The sequence below is a fragment of the Neoarius graeffei genome, chromosome 3, assembly GCF_027579695.1.
Source record: "Neoarius graeffei isolate fNeoGra1 chromosome 3, fNeoGra1.pri, whole genome shotgun sequence".
NCBI classification, from domain to species: Eukaryota; Metazoa; Chordata; class Actinopteri; order Siluriformes; family Ariidae; genus Neoarius; species Neoarius graeffei.
This window is the reverse complement of record NC_083571.1, coordinates 66801962-66813516: the sequence shown is the minus strand read 5'-3', so window position 1 is coordinate 66813516 and position 11555 is coordinate 66801962.

The window sequence follows — 11555 nt, the reverse complement described above, 5'->3', positions numbered from 1 at the left end:
ACAGCCATACTATAGCATAATTACTATCCTCTCAGATCCCTTTGTACTTTGATTGCGTCTGTTTGAGATGTGCTGCGCTTTTCACTCACTCTTTATTCACAAACGCTTGGTCTGGATATTATTAGTTCCCTTTTGCTTAGCAATCATAATATGTGACATTTCTACAACGCCGTGATTTCTGAGAAAGAACACAGTGAGGATGAGCAAGAAAACAAAATAGAAAGAAAACAAAAACGCTGTGAATGAGTTTGTGAACGATCACGTGATTGGATCAGAAATGAAAAAGAGGTGATGCTTTAAAATTTTCACAAGTCAGAAAATTAAAGCAGCAAAATGTAAAGTCCTAGGAACTCATTTCAAGTGGATTTCAATCCTGCACTTCTTTTCTCCACCAATAGGGGGCAGCAGATGTTTATATTCATATTATGTATTCCTGTTACTTGGAGGTACATGCAAATTGTTTGAATCTTTGATTTTATCTACATCAAAACAACCCTTTCATTTAAATTTAAAAGAAGCTTTAGTGGGCTTTATATATTTAAAAAGCTAAGATTTGATAGGATTTGATAAATAATTTAATTTTGGAACGAGTTAAGTTACTTGTGGTACACAACAGATTTACATTTAACACTCTTTTTCTTAACATAGTCAATAATTTTCTAGAAAACTCTTTCATTATTCATCACTCGATCTGTACACTCATCATCTCCTTTATTTGGGATAATTGTACACCTGTTAATTCATGCACTAATCCAATCAAAAACATTCCTGCAGGCAGAATGTTGATGAGAAAGTTCGGAGGAGATCAGCCGTACCAGTTTGAGCTGACAGGATGGCTATGGTAACTCAAATAGCCACTCTTTACAACTGTAGTGAGCAGAAAAGCATCTTGGAACACACAACACCAACAGCAAAAAAAAAAAAAAAAATCCAACTTTCACTCCAAATCCTGTCAGTCAAGATCAGGAATCTGAGGCTACACTGGGCACAGAAAGTGAACAGTTTGGAAAGAACACTGGATAAAACATCGGCTAGTCTGATGAATCTCGATTACTGCCGATGGTAGGGTCAGTGTTGATGTCAGTAGCATGAATCCATGTCCTCAACCTGCCTTGTACGATATCAAGCTGGTGGGGGTGCTGTAATGGTGTGGGGAATGTTTTCTTGTCACATCCTGTACCCCGTAACACCAACAATTCATGGTTTGAATCTGAATCTTGTTCCTGACCATGTGTACCTATTTATTGTCACAATTTACCTTCAGAGTTTCATAGCTACTTCTAGCATAACTTTGTGCCATTTCTAAAAGTCGTCCCAAACTGGTTCCATCAACATGACAATGTGCACATCAGTGGCTTCCTAAGCCAGCTTTGGGATGTCGTTACAACAGGAGATTCACAGCAGGAATGGAGAGCTGACAAATCTGCAGCAATTATGTGATGCAATCACATCAACACGGACCAGAATGGGGTTTTTTTCAACACATGGTGATATCCAGTAATAGTATGGCATTCCTAATAAAGTGGTATCAAGAAAACACAAGTTTCTGCCATTGTTTGAGTGAAAAATTGAAATTCAAAATTGTGCAAGTAGTGCTTTGTTGTTTCATTGCAGATACAAATTTCACAAACGTCAATTAAATCACATAGTATTAAGACAAGGTCATGATTAGAGACCATGACATCTGGAAAAAAATGTACAAAAAACAACCAAACAAAAAAACCTAAGAATGAATGAATGAATTAATAACATTGATAATCAGTCACTTGTGAAACCGTCCATTATCCGTAACCACTTATACTGTTCAGGGTCACGGGCAAGCTGGAGCCTATCCCAGCTGACTATGGGTGAGAGGTGGGGTACACCCTGGACAAGTCGCCAGGTCATCGCAGGGCTGACACAGAGACAAACAACCATTCACACTCACATTCACACCTACGGCAAATTTAGAGCCACAATTAGCCTAACCTGCATGTCTTTGGACTGTGGGGGAAACCGGAGCACCCGGAGGAAACCCACACAGACACGGGGAGAACATGCAAACTCCGCACAGAAAGGCCCTCATCAGCTGCTGGACTTGAACCCAGAACCATCTTGCTGTGACGTGACAGTACTAACCACCACACCACCGTGCCACCCACTTGTGAAACCATGAAGGTCATTTTCTTGTGATTTATTTACCAGCAGAAACAAATTTTGTAACCCTTTATTCTACTCCTATGTTTTTATTTTAATCAGTAGATTTTATATAATCCACATTACATTGTGAAATAATTCAATAAAGTTTAAAACAAAAAGTGGTCTTTCGAAGAAAATGAACACAAGAGCCGAACCAGATGCAAATAAAAAGTACTTTGTGCTTCAACCAGCAGTTCTGTTTGTCTCAAGCATGTCTCAGTGAAGACTATGAAAAAAGTCACAAGCAGCCACACACACACACACACACACACACACACACTAAGAGAGGGAGCTGAACTGATATGAACTCAACTGCAGTTTACCCGCTTCTATAATTCAAAATATTGAATTTAATTTACTTTTGATATCATGATAATAAAATCCATGTGCATTATTTTTATGAAATGCTGATTAAAGCAGCAGTATGTAACTTTTAGGAACTTACAGACCTCTCTACTTACAGGACATATCTTTGCTATATGCATGACTGACAGTGTAGATAATCTGAGAAGGTAAAAAGGGAAATTTATCTGAGAATAGTAGCTTACAAGCTTGATTTATGAGGATTCATTCTTTTCTTTTTTAATTTCAAGATAATGGTGCTCAGAAAGCTGCAAAGAAAGAAACGGGAGTGTTTTTATTTGTTATTATATGAGTTGTTTTTATGTGTGCATACTCTGCATCAAGATCACTAAATACCACCAGCTAGTTAAACAACTGAAAGATTAAATTTGTGGATGACTTTTAATATTACTTTCATTTTTTTTCTTTTCAGTATGATTAAGAGTTAATTAGCACTATTTCTAAATCATACATCCACATTTGAAATAAATGAAGCACGAATCAACCACAATACTTATTGAATTTTTTTGGATTTTGTTCCCATTAAAGTGGCCATAAGTAACTTGGTTTTGGTTCAAAACTTAAGTAGCATTTGTGGCTGTCAAAATGGCATACACTTTATATACTACTCACACTAAACATCAATTTATATCTGGCACATTTACGATATATTATGTATTGTAGTTAGAGAGAGAGAGAGAGAAGCCAAGCAGCCTTTATTTGTCACACGTACACTCAAGCACAGACTTCAGCACACAGTGAAATTTTACCTCTACATTTAACCCATCTGAAGCAGTGAACGCACATATGCGCACACAAGTGAGCAATGAGCGCACACACACACACACACACACACACACACACACACACACACACACACACACACACACATACTTAGAGCAGTGAGCAGCTAGGCTACAGCACCCAGGAAGCAGTTGGGGGTTAGGTACCTTGCTCAAGGACATTTCAGCCCAACCTCAGGCCATGGCTGCCCCATCTTAACCTAACTGCATGTCTTTGGACTGTGGGGAAAATCGGAGCACCCGGAGAAACCCACACAGACATGGAGAACATGCAAACTCTGCACAGAAAGGCCCCCGTCAGCCACTTGGCTTGAACCCAGAACCTTCTTGCTATGAGATGACAGTGCTAACCACTGCACCACTGTGCTGCCCAGATGGTATAAATAGGATAACTAGCATAAAAGATCCAGCAGAAATTGTATTCAATATAAAAACTTAATCTGAAAAATACATTTGAAAACTAAGATGCTAAAATTGCTACCTGACTACAAATGTCAAATTTTTTGAGATTCAAACAGTTGTGCAGCAAGTTTCTATGCTAATTGTAACTAGCCAAGACTGCTATTTTCCTCTGATAATGAATTACAGAGTTGTGGTAGCTAGAGTGCAGTTTTTCATGCTAATAAACTAAAAGATAAATTATTTGATTCCATAAAATCCAAAATTTTCAATTGCCATGAACATAGCTACATCTTTAGTAGAACATACAGAAATACAAGCGGAATGGAAGTATTCAGAGACTGCCCCCCCCCCCCCCCCACACACACACACAAACACACATACAGTGCACTACATGCTCCTTTAAGATGGGGTTTAGTATTTATAGGGACATTTTGAACATTGATCAATTGCTACATATTAAAATTTTTGACCCCTAAAAGTTACTTATGGCCACTTTAATTTCCCACAACACAATTGTAACTTTTCACCAGGGATATTCAACAGTTATACACACAATATTATAGTGCAGTGTGGACATTTTTACACACAGGAGTGAAAACAGCAAAGTGTTAAATAAACACCTAGAGTGTTTTATGTAATCTGGACACAAATGGATCCTACAGGAGTAAATCCAACACTCAGTGTGCAGGAATTCAACACCAGGCATCTTGCTATGTGCTGAACATTTGTTGTAATAGAAGCACATAAAGCGAAGCATTATGAAATCCATTAATGATACATCGCATGAATGTATGAGCCACGGCAATAATACAGACCTCTGCAATCTTAGCATGAGCCAGAGACGTTGCCATAGTAACAGAGTATGTCTTATCAAGTATGGCTCTCATGATTTTTTTTTTTTCCACTGGAACTTATTTGGGCTTTCAGAGTAGGTATGACAACAGGCTATTGAGCCAGCGCATTGATTTGCATGTTAATAGATTTAACAGGAGCGGTATGTTAATTTGGCCACTAGCTGAGAGGTCTCGTCAAAAATCTGTCTGTCATATCACTTAAAAGTTATATATATATATATATATATATATATATATATATATATATATATATATATATATATATATATATATATATATATAAAGCTTTTATGAAAATTGTGTTGAGATACTTGTAAGCTAAAAATAGTGAAGGTTCAGGTTCAGGTGGCAAAGGCCGCTGTTGTTCTCTGGATGGAGTGTGTGTGTGCGTGTGTGTGTGTGTGTGTGTGTGTGTGCAAGCATCAGTGATACTGCAGTCGACACCTGGAAGCAGAAAATAGTCAAAAAATCCTGGTCGGAAAATTGACTGTGGTGCAGCTCACGGATTTGAGCTTTTGTAGGAGGACTGGACTGAATTTTTGTTTTAATATTCGGCCTTAGCTGCTAGTTAGATTTGAATGTTCATGATAATAACTTACAAAAATAGTATCTAGTCTGGTCACGCTTATAAATAAAAGACTAGCAACTAGTTTGACTGCTAATTTCCACACTAATCATGCAAAAAAAAACAAAACACTCAGATCATGCAAATGAAATAAACAGTAGTGGATAGTTTGATTGCAACTTTCCATGCTAATACAGCAAAATAATAGCTAAAGAAAAAAGATAGCAATTAGTTAGATGACTCATTTTAATTTTCTTTGTTAATTAACTCGTGGTGGCTGGTTTGATTGCTAAATTCCATGGGAAACAAACGATTGAAACTTGGACTGTTATGCTAATGAGCTAAAGTATAGTGGCTAGTTAGATTGCAACTTTTTAAGCTAATACACCAAAGAATAGTGATGGAAAAAAGGAGAGCAACTAGTTAGATTGCTTTTTTTTATTGCTAATGAATTAAATAGTAGCAAATTGTTTGATTGGTGTATTAGCAGGCAAATAAATATAGTCAAATTGTCAAAGTACGACCTCTGCATGCTAATTAGCTCAAGAGTAGCAGCTAGTTAGATCTGGGCTGCCAACTCTCATGCAATGAGCGTGAGACACACGCATTTGATTGTCTTCACATGCTCACACGCCATACCTCCGATTTCTCACGCTAGAAAAAAAATCTAGTTTATGTATCTGATCTAGGCTACCCATTGCGTCGCGCCAACCACTTGCGATCGATCAATTACGCCTTACGCATGGCTAAACAGGCAGAGAGGTGTTCCCTTCTGTACACACTCCCCTATGGTAGGTGGCGCATCTAATGATGCTGCACTCGCCGGAAGTTGGATAATTGCCTATCATCAATTTAGAGGAAGAGGAGGGAGAAGAAGGTATCCAAGTTGAAGACGAGTGTCTCAGACAGGTTTGTACATATGCACACCAATGTGTGGCGTTACTGGCGTAATTATGAACTTATATAAAGTTTCTTAATCGTTTTAGCCTATAAGTGTTGTGAGAATATTTAATGCCATATTGAGAGCTGTGTACTAGGCATGATAAATCATTATAGGCCTACTGCCGTGCCACAGCCTCTATCTTCCCCAACAAACAGCACGGGAGAGCACCTCCTTAGCACACATTTATTAAGGCGCATTGTTAGTTTGTTTACTGTATGTTATCATACTTTATGACTTTATTTGAAGCCATACTGGAAATGTTGTAAAATAAAGCAAGTAAGAGATAATATTACAAATGCAAGAAGAGCCATTAGCCACCATACCTATTGTTTATTTACAGGGTATTTATTTTTAATTATTTATGATGTATGTAATTGCTCAGTTAAAGTAAATAAAGCATGGTCACCTGTAATATCAAAGAATGTGACCGTTTTGCTGTAGGCCTGCCTACCACTCAGAGCAGGTAAGATTCAGAATAAACACAAGAAACTTGTCCTCCAGGAAAAGGCATGTTGTTGTGACTGCGTAGATTTATTAAACCAACATGACTATTTGAATTCTTTCAAAGGTAAGATGTCCCAAAGGGTAAGACCACTGGCAGGACAAAAGTGGAATATTTTATTTTGACAGTCCAGCCAAGCCAGAAAAGGCAGACAGGACAGACAGAACAACAGACAGAAGAGCAACAAACAGGGCAGACAGAAGAGCAGGTCTATAGGGCTACAGGAACATTGGCGGTCATCTGTAGTTTTCTAGTGTGGGGGCTTTTAAGCCAAAACTTGGTGCTTTTGTTGGCCACAAGCTGAAGGCCTGGCAAGTCAGGGTGTGTAAGAATGTAAGTATGGCACAGCAGGCCACTCCAAAAATCCACCAGAATGCAGGAACATCTACTAAATCCAAAATCTCAACCCCCCCCCCCCCCCCCCCCCCCCCCCATTGTCCATCTCCAGCTGGACGGCCCACAAACAAAACACCAGAATGCAGGGGGACAAGTGAATATCAAACTGAATACAAAATTCCCACTTACTGCACGGTGTGCGGAAAAATTTTGCCATCGACACCCCCCCGCCAAAAAAAAAATCTCACTCCAAGGAATTTTGAAAGTTGGCAGCCCTGAGTTAGATTGCAAAATAAACCAAAAAATCTTAATTAGTTAGCTCATGCTAAAGAATCAAAGAATAATGGATGGATGGATCGATAACAACTTTTCATGTGAATAAACCAATGAATAGTTACTAGTTAGAGGATTGTTTTGTTGCTCACGAATTAAAGACTGACTTTCCTAACTTTGGTTGATTAGCATGGAATGTTCTAATCTAACTAGCTGCTACTCTTTAATTCAAGAACAACATAAGGCGCAAATCTGTCTAGTTCTATCTAATTCTTTGGCCAGTTAGCTTGGAAATATTTTCAGGGTATACATTTAGATATGGCGGCACGGTGGTGTAGTGGTTAGTGCTGTCGCCTCACAGCAAGAAGGTCCGGGTTCGAGCCCCGTGGCTGGTGAGGGCCTTTCTGTGCGGAGTTTGCATGTTCTCCCCGTGTCTGCGTGGGTTTCCTCCAGGTGCTCCGGTTTCCCCCACAGTCCAAAGACATGCAGGTTAGGTTAACTGGTGACTCTAAATTGACCGTAGGTGTGAATGTGAGTGTGAATGGTTGTCTGTGTCTATGTGTCAGCCCTGTGATGACCTGGCGACTTGTCCAGGGTGTACCCCGCCTTTCGCCCATAGTCAGCTGGGATAGGCTCCAGCTTGCCTGTGACCCTGTAGAACAGGATAAAGCGGCTAGAGATAATGAGATGAGATGAGACATTTAGATATTAAATGACAATATTAAGCTATTTCTGCTGAAATAATTTTGTAAGTTCTTCAAGCCATATTCCCAGTTTGATTCAACTTCTTCCTCTTTGATTCATTAGCAACTCAAAGATTAAACCAAATAATAAAAACTCGTCAGATTGTGGAAATGAATTAAAGAGAAGCAGCTCGTTAGAGTGCGACTTTCCATGCTAGAAAACTAAAGAAGAGCAATTAGTTAAATTACATTACAATAAATTTATATAGATAGCTGCTAGTTAGATTGCACTTTTCCTTGCTAACAATAAAACAAATAATAGCAGCAAGTTAGTTTACTATCTGATAAATTAACAAGTAGAGGCTAGTTAAATGGCTAATAAACAAAAATGGGTATTAGTTAGTTATCATACAAATGAATTGAAGACTAGCAGCTAGTTAGATTGCAAATTTCCATGCTAATAAACCAAACAATAGATAGCAATGATACAAAAGTGATATTACTAAAGTAAAGTGAGAAGGTCTTTTTGACAAACTTATCTGCTAATAAAACAAACAATGGGCGGCATGGTGGTGTAGTGGTTAAAACTGTCGCCTCACAGCAAGAAGGTTCTGGGTTCAAGGCCAGCGGGGGCCTTTCTGTGTGGAGTCTGCATGTTCTCCCCGTGTCTGTGTGGGTTTCCTCTGGGTGTTCCGGTTTCCCCCACAGTCCAAAGACATGTAGTTAGGTTAATGTGGGGTGTCCTTGGGCTGAAGTGCCCTTGAGCAAGGTACCTGACCCCTGACTGCTCCCTGGGTGCTGTAGTATGGCTGCCCACTGGGTGCGTGTGTTCACTGGTTCAGATGGTTAAATGCAGAGGATGACTCTCACTGTGCTTGAAGTGTGCATGTGACAAATAAAAAAAAGAAAAGAATACCAGCTAGTTAGCAGCTGATGTATTAAAATTGGATTTTTAAACAGAAATATCTTCAAGTGGAGATCTTTGTGCCAAGTTTTATGCTCTGAAAAAGGCAAATAGTTCATTTCCTTTTCTCCTTGCCTTTTAATGTTTCTGTTCTGTTCATTGTTAAGTCTCTCTCCTGTTAAACTGTTTGAACTCGTTACACTTCGTGACCCCAACTTGGCTCAGCTTGACCTCGACGTATTCATCAAGTATAATGAAGGCATGTGGTGTGACGGGAAAGACGAGAGCTGTGAGTAAAGGTGACACATGCAGCACTTCCACACTCGTGTTGGCCATTATCAGAAATCCGGTGACGGCTGCACTCCTCTGTTAATGGACAGCAGAGATTCGTAATACAACATAATGCTGTTACAGACATGATCTTTGTGACAGAGGTAATACCATCAAACGCTGTTAAACTTGTTTGACCTTTGGGCCATTTATAAGAATGATGGGCTATTAATATGGTGTAAATGCCACCATGTGGTGCAGGTCAGAAACAAAATAGATAAATAAATAAATAAATAAAAGAAATAGCAAATGGAAGTGCTTTTGGGCCCACAAATAAAATAATGTCAGAGGAAGAGTTAAAGGAATAGTCCAGCATTTATTTTTTATATGTATAGTGTAAGAGTGTGTGTGTGTGTGTGTGTGTGTGTGTGTGTGTGTGTGTGTGTGTGTGTGTGTGTGTTAGCTTTTCTGCAGTGGCAAAAGCTGTGGAACTCGATGAACAAAAGTTAATCTGAAACAGATTTTTGTAGAATATTTTGATAATTTTTTAAAACTTGACTTTAGTGTCAGATTTTTGGTCTGATTTTGATGAGACAGACAAAAATCAGACATCATGAAAAAAAAATAGCCAGGAGCACTAGAATCAAAATAAAAATCGCAACGAGAATCAGAATCAGTATTGCAATAAGATCTTGAATTGCAATGAGAATCAAAATTGCAACAGAAATCAGAATTGTGATGCGATTCAGAATCAGAAATGCAATAAGATAGCATCACAGTGACAAACAGAATAGCAATGAGATTTAGAATCACAAGTTCACAGAAAACCTCATTGATTCAGTTCAGACAAACAAAATTTCCTAGAACGTTACTTGTCCAGAAATTATTAGTTGCTTATCTTTTTTTTTAATGAACGTTACAGTTCCAGGACCTTTGTTTCCTTGAACATTTGTAAATATTTCTACATTTCTGCCACATATTCAAGTTGTGATACTTGATACTGCTGACCTTCATTCCTCTTCATTCCAATGCATACCTCCATCTCTCCAAACCCAAGGAGGTTGAGTTGGGTTTGGAGAGATGGAGGTATGCATTGGAACAAAGAGGAATGAAGGTGAACAGTAGCAAGACAGAATATGTGTGCATCAATGAGAATGGGTATGAGAGTGTAGTGAAGATGCAAGGAGTAGACGTAAAGAAAGTTGGTGAATTCAAGTACCTGGGGTCAACTGTGCAGGAAAATGGGGGCTGCGATAGTGAGGTGAGAAAGAGAGTGCAGGAAGGGTGGAGCAGTTGGAGAAGGATTTCGGGAGTCATTTGTGATAGGAAAGTCCCAGCAAAAGTGAAAGGTAAGATGTATAAGACAGTAGTGAGACCAGCTGTGACGTATGGACTGGAGACCGTACCCTTAACGAAGAGGCAGGAGGCAAAGTTGGAGGCGGTGGAGTTGAGGATGTTAAGGTTTGCGATGGGAGTGATAAGGTTGGACAGGATAAAGAATGAGCACATCAGGGGGACAGCACATGTGGAGAGCTTGGGAATTAAGCTAAGAGAGAGGAGACTGAGATAGTATGGGCACATCCTGAGAAGAGATGCAGAGCATGTTGGAAGGAGAATGTTGAGGATGGAGCTGCCAGGCAAACGAAAACAAGGAAGACCAAAGAGGAGATACATGGATGTGGTGAGAGAGGACATGAAAGTGGCAGGTGTGGTAGAGAAGGATGTGGAAGACAGGGAGCAATGGAGACAAAAGATCCACTGTGGCAACCTCTAATCGGGAGCAGCCAAAAGAAGAAGAAGAATTCAAGTTGTGATACTTGAACAAAACCTAAAATTTTCAGTTTAGTTTTTCCTGAGAATGATGGCTTACCAAAGTTCTAAGAACATTGTTATACACCCCAATATTTTTCAAATCACTGCAGGAACTTCTTCTTCTTCTTCATCATTCCATAGCTGGTAAGGGCTGTAGAGGCACCACAAACATTTTAACAGTCCATCTTTGGTGTGTCTAGGGCATTTAAACTTGGCACAGCCAAGCTTGATCAATGGACAATTTAGAGTAGCCAGTTAGCCTAACTGCATGTCTTTGGACTGTGGAGGAAACCAGACCAACCGGAGGAAACCCACACAGACCCGGGGAGAACATGCAAACTCCACACAGAAAGGCCCTGGTCAGTCACTGGGCTCGAACTCAGAACCTTCTTGCTGTGAGGCGACAGTTTTAACCACTACATCACCGTGCCACCCTGGCAGGAACTTCAGTTTTGTATAAAAGCCTTATATCCTTTTAGAACCTGTTGATGTTTGTTTAAAAGTATGTTCACTGATATAAGGAATCATTAATACAGGGATAAATCTAACACAATAAGATTTCTTTAGATTTTCCTCAAGAGAAAATCTTGAGGAATCTTCCACAGTCTTCTATTGTGGAGGGTTCCAATTACTGTAAAATGCTGAAGAACACTCAACTCTTGAAAGAACCCTGAAAGAACCCTTCACA